The following is a 21,360-nucleotide window of genomic DNA, read 5'->3' as shown; positions in this document are numbered from 1 at the left end:
ACCTCAGAAACCAGTCCTAAGAAATGGCACCTTCTCCTCAATCATAGGCACCAAAGACAAAAATAGACCCCATTGTAGAGATGAGTGTTGGGGTTTGATGGTGAATAGTGGGGGTAGATAAAACACCTGAGTTGGAACCAATTGAAAAGAATAGTGTATTAGTCTGTTTTCATGCTGCTGATAAAGACATATCTGAGACTGTGCAATTTAAAAAGAAAGAGGTTTAATTGGACTTATAATTCAATGTGGCTGAGGAAGCCTCACAACCATGGAGGAAGGCAAAGAGGAACAAGTCTTGTCTTACGTGGATGGCAGCAGGCAAAGAGAGAGAACTTGTGCAGGGAGACTCCTCTTTTTAAAACCATTAGATATTATGAGACTTATTCACTATCATCAGAACAGCACGGGAAAGACTTGCCACCATGATTCAATTACCTCCACCACGTCCCTCCCACAACACATGGGAATTCAAGATGAGATTTGGGTGGGGACACAGCCGAACTATATCAAATAGCATAAGATGGAGAGTAAAATGTATTTTTTGTCAATTTTAATGCTATTTTAAAAAATAAACTTTTAATTTTAGACCAATTTTGGTTTTACATAAAAATTTAAAGGGTTTATAGAGTTCTCATATACCCTACACCCAGTTTCTGTTATTCTTAATATGTCATATTAGTTTGGCAAATTTTTCTTATTAATGAACCAATATTGATATGTTACTACCAACTAAAGTCCTACTTTATTCTGATTTTCTTAATGTTTCCCCTAGTATCCATTTTCCATTCCAGAATCCCACCCAATATAAGTTACATTTAGTTATCATGTCTCCTTAAGTTTTTCTCGGCTGAGAAAGTTTCTGAGACTTTACCTGCTCTTGATAACTGTATTAGTCCATCTTCATACTGCTATAAACTGATTCCAGTTTTTGGTGATCATTAATAAAGTTGTTATAAACATTTATGTGCAGGTTTTCGTGTGGACATAAGCTTTTGATCCATTTGGGTAAAAATCTAGGAGTGCGATTACTAGATCATATGTTAATACCACGTTTAGCTTTGTAAGAAACTGCCAAACTGTCTTCTGAAGTGCCATTTTGCAATCCCACAAGAAATGAATAAGAGTTCCTGTTTCCCTATATTCTTGTGAGCAATTGGTGTTGTTATTTATAAAAAATTAGCGATAATAATAGGTGGTGTTTAGTTAATGGCATCTCATTTTTGTTTTAATTTTTAATTTCCTAATTACATGATGTTGAGCATCTTTTTGTATGTTTGTTCACTACCTGTGTATCTTCCTTGGTGAGGTGTCCAAATATTTTGCCCATTATTTAATTGGGTTGTTGGTTTTCTTATTGTTGAGTTTTGAGAGCTCTTTTTATATTTTGGATAGGTTTATTAGATATGTTTTGCAATTTTTGTTTCCCAGTTTATAGCTTGTCTTTCCAGGCTATTAAGAGTGTCTTTTGCAGATTAAAAGTTTTAAATTTTAATACAATTCAATTTACCAGTTTTTTCTTTCATGAATTATGTTTTTGGTTTTGCATTTATAAACTTATCATCAAACTTAGGTCACACAGATTTTTCTTCTGTGTTTTCTTCAAAAAATTTTATAGTTTTGCATTTTACATTCAGGTCTTTGGTCTATTTTGAGTTAATTTAAGTAAAAGTCATAAGGTCTTTCTTTTTCTGGGTTCATTGTTTGCATAAGGATATACAGTAATTCCAATAACATTTGTTGAAAAATATCCTTTTTCTTCATTGAATTGCCTTTGTTCATTTGTCCAAGTTTTACTAATTATATTTGTGTGGTTCTTTATTTGGGCTCTTCTTAAAAAATTTTTATTTTTAGTTCTGGTGTACATGTGCAGGATGTGCAGGTTTGTTATATAGGTAAAAGTGTGCCATGGTGGTTTGCTGCACCTAGCAACCCATCACCTATGTATTAAGCCCAGCATGCATTAGCTGTTTTTCCTAATGCTCTCCCTCCCCACTCAACCCATCCCCCAACAGGCCCTAGTGTGTGTTGTTCCCCTCCCTGTGTCCCCGTGTTCTCATTGTTCATCTCCCACTTATAAGTTAGAACATGTTGTGTTTGGTTTTCTGTTCCTGCATTAGTTTGCTGAGGATAATGGCTTAAGTCAAGAAACAACAGATACTAGTGAGGTTGCAGAAAAATAGGAATGATTTTACACTGTTGTTGAGAATGTAAATTAGCACAACAATTGTGGAAGATGGTCTGATGATTCCTCAAAGATCTAGAACCAGAAATACCATTTCACCTAGCAATCCCATTACTGGGTATATACCCAAAAGAATATAAATTGTTCTATTGCAAATATACATTCACACCTATGTTCATTGCAGGGCTCTTTATTTTTAAAATTGATCTATGTGTCTATTCTTTTGCCAGTATCACATTGTCTTGATATTGTAGGTTTATAGTAAGGTTTGAAATTGAGTAGTGTGAGTACAACTTTTTTCATTTTTAGTATGGTGTTGGCCATTCTAGCTCTTTTGTTTTCCATATAAGCTTTAAAATCAGTTTGCCAATATCTATAAAGACACCTTTCTGGACTTTTGATGAAGGCTGTGTTGAATCCATATATCAATTTAGGAATAAATGACATCTTGACAATACTAAGTCTTCCCTTCCATGAACACTGAGTAACTTTACATTTATTTAGATCTTCGATTTCTTTTTTCAAAGTTTTGTAACCTTTTATTAATTGACCTAGTATATATTTTGTTAGGTTTCTACCTAAGAACTTAATTCTTTTCCTTTTTGGTAATGAGATTGTGTTTTTATTTCCAAATTTCAGTTGCTCACTTCTGGCATATAGGAAAGCATTGTGTTCTACAACCTTGCCATATTTACTTATTAGTTTCAGGATTATTTTTTGATCTATTCTTCGAGTTTCTACACAGAGAATGACGCCATCTACCAAAAAGGATAGATTTCTTCCCCATCTGTATACTTTTTATTTCTTTTTGAAATCTTACTACAGTAGTTATGACTTCCAATGTGATGTCAAATAGGAAGGGAGACCCTTCCCTTGTTCCCTACATTAGGAAGAAAGCATCCAGTTTCTCACAAGTAAGTACAATGTTAGCTGTAGGGTTTTTGTAGATGTTTTTTAGCAAGTTGTAGAAGTTTCCCTATATTCTTCATTTGCTGAGAGATTTTAATCATGAATAGGTGTTGAATTTTGTCAAGTGCCTTTTTGGTCTCAATTTCTATAATTATGATGGATTTCATTGTATAGTTTTCAGATGTTCAACCAGCCTTGTATTATATATCCAAAATAAATTCTGCATGGTTGTGATAAAAGTTAAGGTAGAAATAAGAGGCAGCATGTCAAACTATGTGCTAAATATTAAATGCAAATCAAATACTCTCACACTTCATTTTTTTCTAACACCAAATGACATTCCAATCAAAACAAACAAATGAACAAACAAGCAAAACCTTTCCTAATTATAATCTTCAATAGTGATAATCATGGGTAAAAATCACAATCTGATGAGTATTTTTTGCAGGTGATTGGGATGGACAGATACTCAATTGTCTTCTCTATAAATGCTAAATGATTTCAGAGTGAGACAGAAGGCCGTATGGTTGGTTAGCAGCCAGTGAACTTAAGAAGACAGATTTATAGGGAGGGTTAGTTTTACCTGAAAATGTGTAGTTCAGTTCTAATTGACTGCGATTTGTATGTGTTATATAGTTTATAAAATGACAGCTTTTCAGAAAAATCCTGTTTTTCTCATAAACTGACAATTTATAATTGTATAAATTTATGGAGTATGAAGTAATGTTCCTGTTTTCTATTAATCTATGGAATCAAAATGTATGATTGAAAGAGATAGCATATATGGGTCAGTACCCTGGTCAATAAAAGTATTATTTTATTGCCCATGAGCTGAAACCAAAGCACTACTACTACTACTACGACTACACACACACACACACACACACACACACACACACACACACACACACACACACACACACACACACACACACACACACACACACACACACACACACCATTAGACAGATATATACTTGGCTACTATAATGAGTGGCGCAAATAAGAGCTAGACCAAGACATCTGCTGTTTGCTATGGAAGTAGACATTAGGCAACATAAAAATATTGTTGACAACCATACATAAAGGTTCTATGATCACAATCAGGAACGAAGAATTCCAGGTATTTGCTTGCTGTGGTGAGGAGCAATTCCAAGCAGGTTAATTAGAAAAACACATCCACTCACAACAGGACCACTTTCTCTTTTGTGGACTGTGTCATTAGAGAAATCTGACCCGTGATGTTCTCACTGTTACCCACACTGAGTCTTTTAATATAATGAAACATTATTTCCACTGAAATATCATGAGGACCGTCTGCACAGTCTTCTTACACTTTTTTGCCAGATTTCCTCTTCAGCAAACTCCTGGGGATGCCACATCTTCCTTACTCAAAACCATCTATGGACCATTCCTCCAGACTGATTTTTCTATCATTTGACAAGTAGTTCATTAAGCTTTAAGTATTCTCCTGTGAATTATGACCATGTTACACCTTATGTGATTGAGATTGCTTCAAAGCTTCCAATGAGAGAGAGGAGATAGTGGTGGTGATTGGGTTTCTTACGTGTCATTTGGCCACAGGCCTCACACAGTTACTCACATGACAACCACAACCATTGCATCTCTAGATCCACGTGTGCTTCGAGAGTTGAGAAGTAACTCTGTCAGATGGCAAAACAGGGCTCTAAGAGGGGATGAAGAAGGAACATCTGAGTCAATGTTGGAGAGTATTGAAGCCAAGGCACACTCCTGTCATACACATATTTATGAGTTGGATTACTGTGTACTTTCCACCATTTCTTTCGTTGTTTTTCCTAGAATTTCTTTCCTAGGAAGCACTTGGAACTAGTGATAACTGTCAGAACAGATGAAAGCAAGACGTAACTTTAAGCTTTGTTTAAAGATTTAGTGTTTCTGTTTCTTTGTTGACATGAAATGTCATATGAAATACTGAAAGTCAGAAATCAAATTTGTGTGTTTGAAATTTAGTAAAAAGTAAAGTGAACTTTGTCCAAATGCCATTCAAATATAAAATAATTTAACTGTAACTCACACTGCCCACATTAAGATTAGCTTGGGACACAGGAATTAGTTAAAAATTATTGATCTTTTAGGTTGATGGTCAGAGGACTGTAGAATTATAATACATGTATTAATCTCCTTGTTTATGCCAGACACAGAGTTGGGCGTTATCACTAGAGTAAAAGACAGTGTGTGTTGAGGGCTTGAGTAGAGGAATGCAGAGTGGTAAGCAAGTAACCAGAGGAAACTCAAAATAGACCTGAGGTCAGAACATACTTGTAGAAGCAGGTCATGCTGCAGCTGGTTCTTAAAAGATATATGGGTGTAGTAGAAAGGATAATGATCCCTCAAAAATGATCATTTCCTAATCTCAGGAACCTGTGAATATGTTCCTTTGCAAAAAGGACTTTGTAGAAATTATTAAGTTAAGGATATTGAGATGGGTGAAATTATCTTGAATGACCTGGGTGGATCCAAGGTAATCACAGGGATCTCCACAAGCAAAAGAGAGTGGCAGGAGAGTCGATGCAGATGTGATGCAGAAAGTCAAATATAGCATATTCTCACTCACATGTGGGAGCTACAAATGTTGATCTCACGGAGACAGAGAGTAGAATGATGGTTACCAGAGGCTGGGAAGGGTAGAGGAGGGGGGAAGGAATAAAGAGCAGTTGGTGAATAGATCCAAAATCCAGTCACACAGATGGAATAAGATCTAGTGCTCAGTGGTACAATAAGGTACGACTATGGCTAACGAGAATTTATTGTGTATTTCAAAATAACTAGAAGAGTGGAATTCGAATGTTTGTAACACAAAGAAATGATACATGCTTGAGGTGATGGATACCCAATTATCCTAATTTGATCACTGCACATTGTATGCTTGTATCAAGATTTCACATGAACCCCATAAATACGTAGTATTATGTACCCATAAAAATTACAAATAGAAAAGTAAAAAAGAAGCAAGTGTGAGATGGAAGCAGAGGCAGAGTGATGCTGTTGCCGGCATTGCAGATGAAAGGATGCCACGAGAAGGCAGACGCTCTCTAGAATCTGGAAAAGGCAAGGAACAGAGTCTCTTCTAGAGCCTCGAGGAAGAATGAAGCTCTGCTGACACCTTGATTTTAGCCCCACAAGACTCATTTGAAACTTCTGTCATCCAGAATTGTCAGAGGATAAGTTTGTGCTGTTTCAAGCCACTAAGTTTATAGTAATTTACTACAGCAGGAACAGGAAACAAATACAGTGGGAATTAGCTTGTCTCAACTGCTGGTGAGAAATGGTAGAAAGCAGGGAGCTAGGAAAGAAAGATATTCTAGGAGAGAAAACAGGCGCTGCAATGGAGAATGGCATAGGAGACAATGTCCTGTTTGGGGCGCTCAGAATCAGCCAATGTACCTGTAACAAAGTGTATGTGAAGGAATATGATCAAAGTGGTGCTGCAAAACTGGATGAGGACACGCACCCTGAAGGGAAGCACTGAGGCGCTGCACTTGTCTGGAAGGCAATGGGAGCCACTCAGCGGGGAAGTGCAGAATCATACTTACACTTAGATACATCACTCTGCAGGCCCAGTGAATGCTGGGTTTGTCCGCCAGCTGCAGGAAGAATCAGTTGTGAAGATCTGTGAAAGCCAGGTGTGAGACAGCCATGGGAATGCAGAAAGGGAATGACTTCATATGATATTGCAGGAATAGAAGTGAAAAAGTTGTTGACCATGTGGCCACAATGGGGAGAAAGACTTAGGCATTTCATATCATGTCAATTTTTAGAATTGAGCAATCGAGTGCCATTAACTAAAGGAGAGAGGGAAATGGTATTTGTTCCTGTTCAGCATCTGCTTGATTTCTATCTGGGTTTTGTCTCTCCCTCCCCACTTTCAGTCCGTGAGAAGGTATCCAAGAACCCTGAGAAGGGTGAGGCCAGGCCTGAGGAGAACAGAGCTGCCCATTGGATTCCTCTGGCCAATGTGATTGGCTCAATGTTAGACATGTGACCTAGGCCAGTCCTGTCGAATGCCTCTCAGGGCTCTGCTGAGGATGCTGGGAAAATCACCTCCATCATAGCAGCACAGCTCTGCCCTAGATTTTCTGCTTGAGTAGGACCCAGATGCACGTATTGGAGAAAGATGGTGGCAGCCATTAGTAACCACAAATGACTATCTATACAAAGGTAAACCTTAAGAAATAATAAAATAAAATAAAATAAAATAAAATAAAATGGAACTAGCAGAACTGGAAGGTAGAGCACGATCAGGTCAACTTAGTAACAGTACTGGAGTTTCTGATCCTATCCTGGATCCACAAGTTTGATTTTTTTTTTTTTTCTTATTTGCAACCAAAGTTATCTTAGAAGAGTAAAGAAGAAAGGGCAAGCTTGGATGTTTCTGTTTGAAGACACTTGGGTGGAGCTATGTAGTAAGCAAATAGAAAAATGGATGTAATGATTAAAATGTTATGTAAATGAAGATATTTATTTGGGATTTATCAGCTCATTGATCATATTAACCTGAGGGTGTACTACGTGAGACTACAAGAGGCTTAAAGTCAGAAGCTGAAGACTACCGATGGTCAATAGTCAGACATAGAGAAAATAGCTAGGGATAGTGAGAAACCATTACCAGAGAATGAACCTAAATTGGTAAATTTGGAAAAATGAAGAGATTAAAATCAGCAGAAAAAGGCTTTGAGGTGGCCGGGTGGGGTGGCTCATGCCTGTAATCCCAGCACTTTGGGAGGCCGAGGCAGATGGATCACGAGGTCAGGAGATCGAGACCATCCTGGCTAACACGGTGAAACCCTGTCTCTACTAAAAATACAAAAAAATTAGCCGCGCATGGTGGCACCTGTAGTCCCAGCTACTCGGGAGGCTGAGGCAGGAGAATGGCCTCAATCCAGGAGGCGGAGCTTGCAGTGAGCCGAGATCCCACCATTGCACTCCAGTCTGGGTGACAGAGCAAGACTCCAACCCCCCCGCCCCCCCCAAAAAAAGAAAAAAAAAAGGCTTTGAGGTAATTTGTCAAAATATAAATTAGTATTGGCTATTTTGGGATATTGAGGGTATAAATGGTTTTCTTTTATATTTTCTTCCACTTGTTTTCTAATATTCTGAGTATTGCTTCTAAAATAAAACATATATTTCATTTAAAGACAAATTAACTTAAAAATGCACATCTTTTTGTCAAAGGAGAATAAGTGATCAAAACTTTTCAAAGTTACTGGAAGAAGTGGCACAAGTACGAACTGGAAATAAGACACATTCTGAAAAACTTAAACATTAGAGTCTAGAGAAGCAATGAATAAAAGTAAATTTATTTCTAAAACTTTTACATTGCCTGATATTCTATCAACTTTGGTGCTGCATTTTCATTACTTAACAGTAGACTTTTTTAAAAGAAAAAGCACACACAATAAAGTATTATGGTAATAGTAGTACATACATATAGTAGGCTCACTGAGTAGGTTTCTCAGGCAGTTTAGATAGTCATCATTCGGTGGAAGATGCTTTATTCTTTATTCTTTTGGTAATGCCTAAATTCTTTTGTAGAGCAACAGTTTGAAAACCACGTTTCAAATGACTTCTTTTTTTAGTTTTTAATTTTGATGGGTACATAGTAAGTGTATATATTTATTGGGTACTTAAGATATTTTTATACAGGCATGCAATGCATGATAATCACATCAGGGTAAATAGTGTATACATCCCCTCAAGCATTTATTCTTTGTGTTTCAAACAATCCAATTATACTCCTTTAATTATTTTAAAATGTGCAATTAAATTAGTTTTTATTATAGTCATTCTGTTGTGCTAGCAAATATAGGTCTTATTTATTCATTATAACTATTTTTTGTACTGATTAACCAAAATTTCTTTGTACTTTATAAGTATATACAGTTCTTCTGTTTATGGCCAAAGAAATTCTGTGAAAATAACTTGCAATAGAGAACAAAGAGGCAGTGATACACAGAGATCAAAAGAAAACTTTGCCTTTGAAAAGACTTCAGAATAAAGTGTTTTCTTAAAGTGATGGAACTTATCTAAATGTATCTCAGCAGATCAACTCCTCCATCTCTCTGACTCTACATAGGTGTATTTGTCACCATTAATTTTTTTATAAAGTTGGAGTCTTGCTATGTTGCCCAGGCTGGTCTCAAACTTCTGGGCTCAAGTGACCCTCCTGTCTCGACTTCCCAAAGTGCGGGGATTACAAGGCATGAGCCACAGCACCTGGCCTTGACATCATTTTTGACAATTCTAGACAGAATAACTAAACTACTTTCTTCACAAAAATTAGAAGGAAAGAAATAAAGAAAAAGAAAGAGAAATAAAGAAAGAACGGAGGGAGGGAGGGAGGGAGGGAGGGAAGGAAGGAAGGAAGGAAGGAAGGAAGGAAGGAAGGAAGGAAACACTAATTAGTATGTCTAAACCTCCTGGAAAGCCCCTGAGCTGCTTGGTAATGAAGTTCTTTTAGCATTACAGTAACCAAACTACCTAGAACAGAACTCAAGATGACGTTCCTGTTGTTTTTCCTATAGTAGAGGATTCATGATAAACTTTCTAGGGTCTTTCCCACAGGTGGGGTTGATATACTTTGGATGAATTAAAATAATAAACTGATTGCCTGGTGGATTTTCATTTACAAATATCTGGGCCTTAGGATTGCAAGGTAGGCCTTGTCATAGTAGGCTCCAAATGAAATGACAAAATGACAGGCGTGCCAGGCAGCATTGAGGACTCTGCTACCCAGGATGCACCGCCTCATGCTGGTGCTGGCCTGGAGCTGGCATTGGCCTGATCTGGCCCAAGAGCTGTTGGCAGCCTGGGCTGGGCAGTGGCTGTGTGCTATGGCCACAGGGAGCAGAATGATCAGCACAGCTACATTTCAACAAAGGATGTGGTGTCTGCTGTCACTTTGGGAAAGGGGTTTCAAGGAAGAGAAGCCCCCTTATAATGCCTTGACCTGGAAAACCTCCACCACAGGGATAGCCTAAGAAGTCCTTGCTTCCTGCAAAACTCACCCATGACCTACGGGTTACTAGGCTGAGGAGCTGGAGTCCCCAGGATGAGGTCTTCACCAAAATGTACAAAGCCAGATATCCCATTGTGAAATACACAGCCCAAAGAATTCTTAATGAGAACAGGAGCTCCAGCATGGACTTGAAACTGAAAGCCCAGACCCATTTTGACATAAAGGATGAATTCTGCTGTTCCATTGGCAGGATTAGGTTCTTGAGAGGGCAGGGCAGGCAGACACTCAGGTGCTAAATCTTCTGCAAAATAGGCTGCCTGAAGCCTCTGAATCACCTGAATAAAACTGTTAATTAACCTTGAATAAAAGTAAAATGACATAAAAAACTCTTTACAAGCCAACTGTCACATGCCTTAATTTTAATAAGTTAATTCATTTTAGCCTTCCCGCTAGTGACAGTAATGCATATACTCAGAAATGTCTGGAATACTAATATTTTGAAATATATTTCTAAGTTTAGTTGTACATTTTAATAATTTTATTTTGTTCCACTCTTTCCTTCAGTTCTCATAATTCATCAAAATAGTGTTTGAATTGTGATCAGTTTTCACAACAGGAGACTGATTATTTAAATATCTAAGGCAGTAGGACCCAGGATGTGAATAATGTGTGGGGCATATAATAATTCTAATTAATGATGATTTTTTCTTATTTAATCCAAACACTTTAATGACAGATTATTCCAATTTTTGATGATTCTGTTGTGGAGATTTAGACTCTGAGTAACAGAAAACTGAACCAACAGTGGCATAAAGCAAATAAATCACGTACAATACCAAGTTCAGAGGTAGAGTGTTGTAGGGATGGTCAGCTCAGCAGTTCAACAGCTTCATGATCCAGGTTCTTTCTACCTCTCCAACCTGCTGTTGGATTGTTCTTTTAACCTGACTCTTCCATAGATAAACGCCCAAGTTCTAGGCATCAAATGAAGTCGACAAAGTTCAGAAGCAAGAAAGAGAGGAAGTCTGCCATATGTCTCAGTTCTCATCCTGGAAAATCTTTCTGAATCTTTGGAAAGATTTGCTTTCCCACTTTAATGCTCAGAGGTATCAGAGGCCTCCATTTAAATGAATCACTTACTGGGTGGAAAAACGGTTGGAATGGTTCTCAGATTTGAGTCCCTGGACCAGTACCATCAGTATCACCCAGGAACTTGTTAAACATGCATATTCTTAGACTACATCTCAAGCCTATTGTGTTAGAAACTCTTGGAGCTGGGCTTTGCAGGCTGTTTTTAATGAGCTCTCCAAGAGATGCAGCTGAGAGGTAAAGACTGATAACTGCTGGCTTAGACTGATTACAGTTCACCCTCTGGGCCTGGGGACATGTATGGCTTTCCCAGAAGTCATGACATGTGCACTCAGAGGTTATGAGAAGCCTCTCAGAGGCTTTACTGCATTGTTCTTCCTTTTTAATCTAATGGTTAGGAATATTTTAAGGATCAAGTTCTTATTAAATTGTGATCAGGTGTCTGTCAAAATGACACCTCACTTGTTTGGGAGCTCTGTTTAGCTTTTTAAAACCTTTAGATTCAGTCAATTTTTTTAGTTTTGCTAAAATAAGTCTCCTAACAGAAGTGCTCAGTTGTGTAATGGAAACAATTAGCTAAAGACTAAATACCTGAATGACTTTTCTTGCTACTGTATTGATAGTCAACTAAAGATAATTGAAACTGTTTCACTGGAGTTAAGTTTTAAGATAGCTTCAAGAAGAATTATTTCAGTGATTGTAATTAGCTATCTGTAATATGGACAGCTGTACTTCTCATGGTGGATATGACTCTTTTATACATGTAAAAACTATTGCATCTATTTTGAAGTTTTTACCAACAGGCTTTTAGGTAGCAGCTGGAGCAATGGAAGCAGGTTTATTGCAGCCAGTGATTGGAGCATTCACTGAACCTAAGCATTGCTCACTACATGCCTTAATTCACTGTTTCAACGAATCAGAAAAATCATTTGGAATCTTGTGATGTTGCCATAGTAACAGTCATCATTGTAAAAAAAAAATGCCACTGGGACAAAGGGAGAGATATACTAAGATATTTCCGGATACCCAGGTGTGTTCCTCCTGGCCCAGTCAGTATTGTTTGCCAAACAATGGGAAATCTTAAAACAGTGGATGAGAAAGGTGAACATCATCTGTTGAATGAATTTTCCTTCCATTGTTCTCCAGGATCTTTCTCCTCTAAGACTTCCTGTATTCCTTGTTTATTGCCACATAAACTAAAGGGCTTCAAGTAACATACATTTATTCTTTCAATTTCCAGGGATCAGGAAATCACAGCCACAGATTAGCTGAGTCTTCGGGTCAGGGTTTCCCAGGTCAAAATCAAAGTGTTGGCATGGGGGTCAGTGTGATCTCAGGCCCAGAGTCTTTCTCTATGCTCTTAGTTTGCTGGCAGAAATCCTTTCCTCACATTTGTAGAACTGATGGCTCCCTTCTCTTGCTGGCAGTTGGCTGGGGGTCATTTTTAGCTCCTAACAGCCACTCTTCATTTCCTGCCACAGACCCTCTGTACAACAGAATAGTTGCTCCTTCAAAGCCAGCAGGAGAAGCTGTCTAGTACTTCAAATATCTAGAGTGGGGCATCCAGAATAATCTTCCCTTTGATTTGGTCGAAGTCAACAGATTAGGGATTTCATTTACTTCTGCAAAATTATCTTCACGTTTGCCTTACAAAGTAACCTAATTATGAAAATGATATCCTTTCACATTTGTGGGTCCTGCCCATACTCCAGAAGAAGGGATTACACAAGAGTATGCACCAGTCTGGGCATCTTGACCACCTTCACAGAATTTTACTCACCACACTTCCCCTTCCCTTCCATCCCATCTCTTCTTCTTCTTGGTTGAGGTGTGTATGCACATAAATATCTATGTGTACCTGCACCTGTATCATATCATAATAACAGCAAAGCCCATGGAAAATAGAATTGTCAAGCCCATCAAAAAAATGATTTGTGATTTTTTTCTGACAACTTACTGCTCATGAGAAAGTTGAGATAATTCCAGCTTTAAAGATGCAAGTTCATTCAGAAAAGTTGTTTAAAAAAAAACACAGAACCTTTATAAAGGCAAATCATAAAATTGTACTTTGCTTTGGGTCTGAAAGGCTATTCTGACATAAACTGAGAAGGGTGTATGAAGTTCTAGATTTTAGGCAGAGTATGCAATGTCAGCAAATTTTAATTTCTCGCTCCCAGCTGACATGTGCTTTCCATGTCTTGTAGAAGAGATATCTCAGGACTTTCCAAATCCTGGTGTTCTAGTGGGGACTTAGGTTCTTATGGGGGGGTTCAAGTGGTCTGCAAAATGAAGAAGTCGTAAAAGGTGCTGTTTGAGATCTCTGGAGCACCAGTGACATTGACTGCCATATTCCAAGATTGTGTGTCCTAAGCCAAACTCAAAATGCCTTTATAGAATAGTGCTGTTCATCCAGATCCAAGAATAGAATTAAAACCACTTGGCAATTCACTTCTTTGTGTTAGTAAAATAATTGCTGAGATAAAGACAGCAGATAGACCCTGAATTTTAAAAAGCTCTATATAGAAATTGCTGCCAGTTGATCCATAAAAAAGGAGAAAATCTAAAAATTCAGCTTACTGACTAAAAGGAAAGAAAAGAAAAACCTCTTTTATTGTAAGTTATATGTGTAATTTTCTGAGTGAATGATTGTCAACAAACATGTCTTATTGATGGTGAAACTAATACATAAAAATAGCAGAAAATGTCTTAGGTTAATGCCCCTAAAGTTCCTCTGGGGGCTTTTTGTTGGTTTTGGTTATTATTATTATAAAAAACCTGATATAGACAGTGTGCTAGTTGTGTGATATAGCACAGTATTTTAAAACAGGTATTAAAATGCCATAGGCATATACTTTATTTTACTGATTTTCAAAGGGTGTAAAAATGGTCCTAACCCCCCAGTGTCTGTGAATGTGACCTTATTTGGAAATAGGGTCTTTGCAGAAAGTCAAGTTAAGATGAAGTCATTAGAGTTAGCCCTCATCCAATGTGATTATGACCTTTAAGGAAAGGGGAAATTTAGACAGAGAGACAGACACATGGAGAGGAAGAGGCCATGAAGACACAGGGAAAATGCCATCTACAGTCCAACTTGAGGTTGACAGAAGCTGGGAGAGAGGACTGTTCGGAACAGATTCTCCCTCAAAGCCCCCAGAAATAACCAACCCTGCCGACGTGTTGATTTCCAGCCTCCAGAACCAAGACAATAAATTGCTGTTATTTAAGTCACCCAGTTTGTGGTACTTTGTTACAGCCATCCCAGGAAACTGATATACATGGGTTCTTCCATTTTTAACTTGTTTTTACCCAAATGATTTCCCCCAATTATTTCATTAATCTTATACAATGTAATCACTTAAGATATGATTTTAATACTGTTTTATTTTACATATTTTAAGTGGTTTTCAGTCAATGCCCCTAGTTATAAATGGCTTGCCACATGATCCAGAAAGTTCCTAAGCTTCTACTCCCAAGAGTTGTCTCTCTGTTCCTTCAAAGATACCACCTACCATAGTCTGAGACTTTGGGACAAAAATTTTTCTCCTTCTCTGGCATTTATTATTGTTACAGGCATCATTTTCTTCTGTTTATCAGGACAGAACCTGAAAACAAGCAGAACTGTGCTGGGAAATTTTCTTTCACACACAAAGATTTGGAAGATGTCTAGGGAGAGAATGTACACATGTGCTTTTTCAGTAACTCCATAGGGGATGGTATCTGGTAGTTTTCCATGGGGAGAAAAGACTGAGAAATTGACCTCACCCAGCATGCTCCTGGGCCTGAACATATAACATTTTTATTGCAAGGGTTTTATTTATTTATTTATTTTTAAAGAAAAATCCTCAACCACACAGCATGAGCTCTATAATACCAGTTCTGCTGGTGGCACACAGAGTGGCTCTGGAAAGTAAATTTCTTACTCTTCTAATAATTGTAAACCATCTGCTAAGGTGATCTTTGGAGAACACCTAATTATGACTTTACATGTCATGGTGTAAAAAGTGGCACATAGTCTGGACAAAACACACATAGTGAGGAATAATTCAAACCTGCTGACAGTAGTTGGTTTTGAATATTGAAGTGGGAAATTTTCTTTTTTATACTTTCTAAATTATTTAGTATTATTTATATCATAGTCAAGATTAAAATAGCACATAATTTTTTAAAAACTAAAATGCCTCATAAGCATCAGCACTGTGCATAATGTACAGACTGTCTTTCCATTTTAGTTTGACTGACCAGACATGTTTGGGACTTGATCACAACAGACAAATCCATTATGCCTTTGGGGATGACCCACCTCTGCAGGGGACAGTTGACTTCCAGGTATGGTGTAAACTGAGCAAAGAACTGACAAGACAATGCCCAGTGTTTCAGCTAATCTATGAGACTGTATTGCCTGGGTACAAAATGGACTTTTTAAAAACAATTTAAAAACTAAATTACATATATCCTAATGGTCATACAGTGCAAGAGAAATTTGCAATCAGCATAAGTTTAAAATTCATAAGTACTCTTCATGGGCATACATTCTCTCAAAATAGCATAGGAATTTATATTTTAACGATTTTTCCACAAAATTCATTATCTTGATTGAAGCTGCTGAGACAGATGGATGCAGTTATAGCAATCAAGATCAAAACAAGGAAACAATCCTTAGTTGGTGGTGGTGGTGTGCAATTTTATTTTTTGTGTGTGTTTTTTGCTTGTGTGTGTGTTTTATTCTGAAGCCTTAGGCTGACGTGTCCTCGAGTGGCAATAATGAGAGGGAAACTAATAATAAGAGTTATTAGGTGTGAGCATTCTGTTGTTTATTTTTTCTAATCTTTCCACTGTTACTTTCAAATCAGACCTGTGGCAGTTGCAAACACTATTGGCTGGAAAGGAAGGTTTTATGTTTTTGTTGTTTATGTGTTCATGTTTGTGTGTCGGGGGGATGCGTGAATGGTGGTCTGCTGTATTAAATTAACATTTTCCCCTAGTGTCCAAAAAGAAAGGGATCAATTACAGCAATTAAACGTTATTATTATTTTACAAAATTACTTATAATCTTTTTTGAAGGATTACCATTACACCTAGATGGGAGGAGTGATGGAAAATTAAGGCACAAGTGACATTGTACTTATTATTTAATGAGTACCTGTAGAACACCAAGAGCCAGACTGACTGCTTATGTATGTATTTGTTATCTCATTTACTCTCACAACAGTATTCTGAGGTGGCTTTTATTGTCTCTGCATCACTGGGAGGAAATTGAGACTAGGCAATTGTATTCACTTTTTTAGTCTATTAGGGTAATACCAGCTGCTGTAACAAATAAACCTTAAGATATCAAGGACTAAACATAATAGATGTTGAATCTCATTGTGTAAGAAATCAGTAGTGTAAATGCTCCTAATTAGCTTGTCTCCCTGCAGTGACTCAGAGACCCAGATTTCTTTCATATTGTGGACCAATAATCTCTAAACCCTCCGTGTCCTGTGCATTTATCTGCTAAAGAGGATAAGAGAGGTCAGAGAAGGCAAACTTGCTTCTTAGCAACTCTTGTCCAAAAGTGACACATGGCGCTTGGACTCATATTCCGTAGATGAGAGCCACTCACATGGCCACCTGAGTGTAAGAGAGGGTGGGAAAACATAGTTCCCACTGGGTAGGCACATTGCAATGGCAACTTCACAATTTATGAAGGACAATATACATTTCGATGTACAGAAAATTGTCTCTGATTCTCTTGTTCATTGATACAATATTGCCCACACACTCAATATGCATCATTGGTTTTCATAGCACTATAATTTTATTTTAAAAATTATATATGCAATTGCTATTCAAGAAACAGGTCAGATACTGATATAGTGATTTTACATTATAACAGGATACCTTGTATTAATTATCTTATACTTAAATATTAATGCTGAGGTGAAAGCATAAATGATAGATAAATGGTGAACAAGGAACTATTTCACCGGGAAGGTAGGCACAGTTAAGGGTTATGCTTGCCTAGAATAACTGGCTCTGTTCTACTGGATGGTTAGATGATTTCTCCCAGGGTTTCTCATGGTGTTGGCAAAAATTTACCCTTATAAGGAGGAATTTTAAGAAATACTACAAATATACCTCACAGTTTTCTTTTGAAAACAGCAAGGAGAGCGTTGGTGTCTTTCTCTAGAGAGGGAGGGCCTTTGGGTTTACCCAGTTTGCAGGCTAAGGTTGTACAAGTGTGTGTGTTGAGGAATGGTGACAGAGTGCTCAAGGTAGCCATTCCTCCCACATGACTCAAGCTTAGGTTGTCTTAAATTTTGTGAAATCTGAGTGATTGGATTGAGGATCATCTTCAGTACTTTAATTTCACTCAAATTGTAACCAAAATTCAAAGACATAGCAATCACAGAGTCAGATGAGGTAGCACTAAAAGATATATTGGAAAGCCCCATTCCACATTTATGATTTTATAGATAAACTAACAAAAAGCCTCAAAAACTTTGGCATAGCTAAGTTTAGAATTCAGGTCTCCCATGTCCCTGATCTCCATACATTTCATTGCCTTTTAAGTCCACCCAATTCAACAAAAATGTATTGAGCACCCTCTGGGTACCGAGCACCAAGCTAGGTTCTAGGGATATGGTGGAGTCCAAGGTAGACAGCACCCCATACCACTTCCTGAGAAATTAACTCTTAACTCTGACAGCCGAGGCTCGCTTACCTTAGATTGTGAATAGAATTGTGGCTGTCTTTTACTTGGCTCCCTGCTGCAGAGTTACCACATTTCCTACTGTATCTGTGAAACTCAAGATGATTTTTGTTTGTCCACTCTTGTACAATTCAGCCTCTCTGTCTATGGTTACAAGTACAATGAAAATACATGAATAGGTTTATTAACTCCAAATATACCATCATTTCATCTACCACCACCTCTTCTTTCCTAGAGACTCAAATTTTAAGGCACAATTGTAATTTCTAACTGGTGTTTCAGACTCTAAAGAGACTTGGCAGCAGCTGGACTGTCCTAATTATGTGCAGGGAAGTTCATGCAGTTGGTCAGTGGCAGTCTGCAGTGGTGATGGGCAATAGGACAGTCCTAATTTTCCAAAGGTACACATGCTTGCCAGGTTGCCCATAAATAGCAGCCATGCCAGAGGTGGGGAATAGTTATTGGAGATTAAAAATTATCTTTCTTTGGACTAGGTTCCTAGTAAGGCTTTTTGGATGAGGATTTTCCTTTTGACTGGTTAGCCAGCATTTTCTGCTTGTTTCAAGAGAAAAATGTAATTTACCTGATTTCTAATCTCACTGCAGGTATGTCTGGGGATTGTGAAGTTGGGTTGCATGTTTCATGTGTCCCAATTTTTGTCTTGAAGCACATTTACTCAAAGACACATATTACTAATTGTGGGTAGGTTCCCAGTTTAATCCACGAATGCCCCTCCACACTCTACCCCCAAAAGGAAGAACTAGGACAAACCATCAAACTCATAAAATAGCTGAAATGCAATACCATACAGCTGGATTAAATAAGGATAGCTTGGGGACTATCTCCATCTACCATCATTTCTGTTGGTGAACTCATTTCAGAATATGGTTTCAACTTACTAGCTTTCCATATGTAAAGCTATATAAAAATAGTAACGAAGAAGCAAACAATTAACAATAACAAGGCAGGGCGCGGTGGCTCACGCTTATAATTGCAGCACTTTGGGAGGCCAAGGCGGGTGGATCACAAGGTCAGGAGATTGAGACCACGGTGAAACCCCGTCTCTACTAAAAATACAAAAAATTAGCTGGGCATGGTGGCGGGCGCCTGTAGTCCCAGCTACTCGGAGAGGCTGAGGCAGGAGAATGGCGTGAACCCGGGAGGCGGAGCTTGCAGTGAGCCAAGATCGCGCCACTGCACTCCAGCCTGGGCGACAGAGCGAGACTCCATCTCAAAAAAAAAAAAAAAAAAAACCAACAAAAAAGCAGACAACAAGAGAGGAAAAAACCTTTAATAAAAACTTTTAGTATTAGAAGGGAATTCATAGTTTATTTATGATCAAATGCTTCATTTTTCAGGTAAGAAAACCAAGAAGCTTCCAGATGATTCTCTCCCCTAGTGGTATGAGTCATTCTCTGTCATTTGTGTTTTCCCAGCTGAGTCCCCAGACATTGTGAAGAGACAAGTTATGGCCACCATATGCTGTCTGACCCACACGATACACAAGAATAAAATGGTTTATTTTTTGCATGATTGAGTTTTGGGATGGCTTTTTTGCAGCAAAGATAATTGAAACAGACTGGAAAGTTGGGAGCTGGCAGCCAGTTGATTGGGTTAAGTTTTATTCCTGGAGAAGAAAATAAGTATAATTTATCCTAGTCAATTTAGAGACATCTAATAATAGTTTTCTTTCTCACTCCCAAAAGTTAATTTTTTGGACTTCTTTTATATTAGCAGAGAGAATGTTAATCAGAAAGACATAGATTGCAAACCAATGTCAGCACAGAAAAACTGACTTACCATGGCAACTGAGATAAAGCCTTGGTTTTAAAGTTCATCCTGAAATCAAAACAACCTTGCAGCAAATTCTTATAATCTTGAATTGATTTGTACACTGTTTTCTTGCTTTTAATCTTTTTCTCCTGCTATAAATACATTCTTTTTTAATTTAATGCTTATATATGCTGATTACCTGATTTTTTGAATAGAATCTGAGTAATCACAGCAAAAGTTCTATATTTTGTATTCAGAAGTATTTTGATGATTTTATTGGTGAAGAAATATATATGAGTGTGCATTATTTTATGTTTCTTTATGGTCTTATACTATATTACCATTAAAAAAAACTTTTCAATTCAGTTAAGTTACAAAACTACCTTTAAATACCTAAAATGTGTTAGGAGCAGTCTAAATTCTGAAATAAATTAATAAAATGTGTTTAATGTTAGTCATCAGATACTAGCTAGATTATAATGTAAAAAATAAGGTAGCTATATGATTTTGTCTGACCTGTATTTTAGAAAAGAGATACAGTTTTAATAATACCTGGATAAGAAGATCCTTAATACATTTGTTATCATCCAACTGGGTTCTTCTTGCCCACTGCCCAGAAAATGCCAATACACTGAGGAAAGTAGGTGTTGCAGCAGAGAAAGAGTTTAATATTCACAGGGAGGCTGCACAAGGATGACTGGATATAATTCTGAAATCTGCCTCCCCAAGAACTCAGAGGCTAGGGTTTTTAAGGGCAATTTGATGGGCAAGGGCTAGGGAATGGGAGCTGCTGATTGATTGGGGATGAAATTTTAGGGTTGTTGAAGCTGTCTTAAGGTGCTGAGTCAGTTTCTGGGTAGGGATCTCAGAACCAGTTGAGTCCGTTCTTTTGTGTGGGTCATGAGTCTGGTTGGCATCAGTTGGTCCACCAGAATGTGGTCTTTGAAAAGTATCTGAAATGCCAGTGTTAGGTTTTTAAAATAGTGACGTTATTTATAGGGGTGATTAGGGAAGTTTCAAATCTTGTGACGTCTGGCTACATGACTCCTGAGCAGTAAGTACATTAGGAGACACTGACTAGTTATTTAACTTAACTATGCCTAGGTCTTATCTAAATTCAGGCCTTTGCCACAATTCCAGCCTTATGGCCTTTCATTAATCAGGCCTTTGCCACAATTCCAGCCTTATGGCCTTTCATTAATGCTATACAGGCCGTTCTGGTTCCTGAGTGAGGAGGGTGTTAGTTTTGGGAAGGGCTGTTATCATCTTTGTTTTAAAGTTAAATTATAAGCTAAATTCCTCCAATAGTTATCTTGGCCTTTGAGCAAGAATGAGCAAAGATGGAGTCAGCTATGTTAGATTTCTCTCACTGTTAGAATTTTGCAAAGGCAGTTTCACATTGGTTTATCCTTGAATTTAGACTTTAACTGTTAATGATAGTCATAATTTTAAAAGCACTCCCTTTTAGTGTTCTCTCTATTACAAGTTTGTATTTTTGGGGAAGTAGTAGATTCTCTTTACCCAATATATTAGCATTTCCCATAATAGAACATTTTTTGCAACTCCAAAAATGTTTATTTTTCCAGAAAAACAGGAAGAGATTTCAGTTTCTAAATATTTTTAATATTCTTACCCTCACAAATAGTCACTCTTGCAAACTTCTAGCTTAATGCTCACAACTATCATAATCCATGTAGGGATTATGATGTAGAAGGTGAG

This window comes from Hylobates moloch, unplaced genomic scaffold (genome assembly GCF_009828535.3).
Source record: "Hylobates moloch isolate HMO894 unplaced genomic scaffold, HMol_V3 SCAFFOLD_17, whole genome shotgun sequence".
In the NCBI taxonomy this organism is placed as follows: domain Eukaryota; kingdom Metazoa; phylum Chordata; class Mammalia; order Primates; family Hylobatidae; genus Hylobates; species Hylobates moloch.
Note: the sequence above shows the minus strand (reverse complement) of the source record.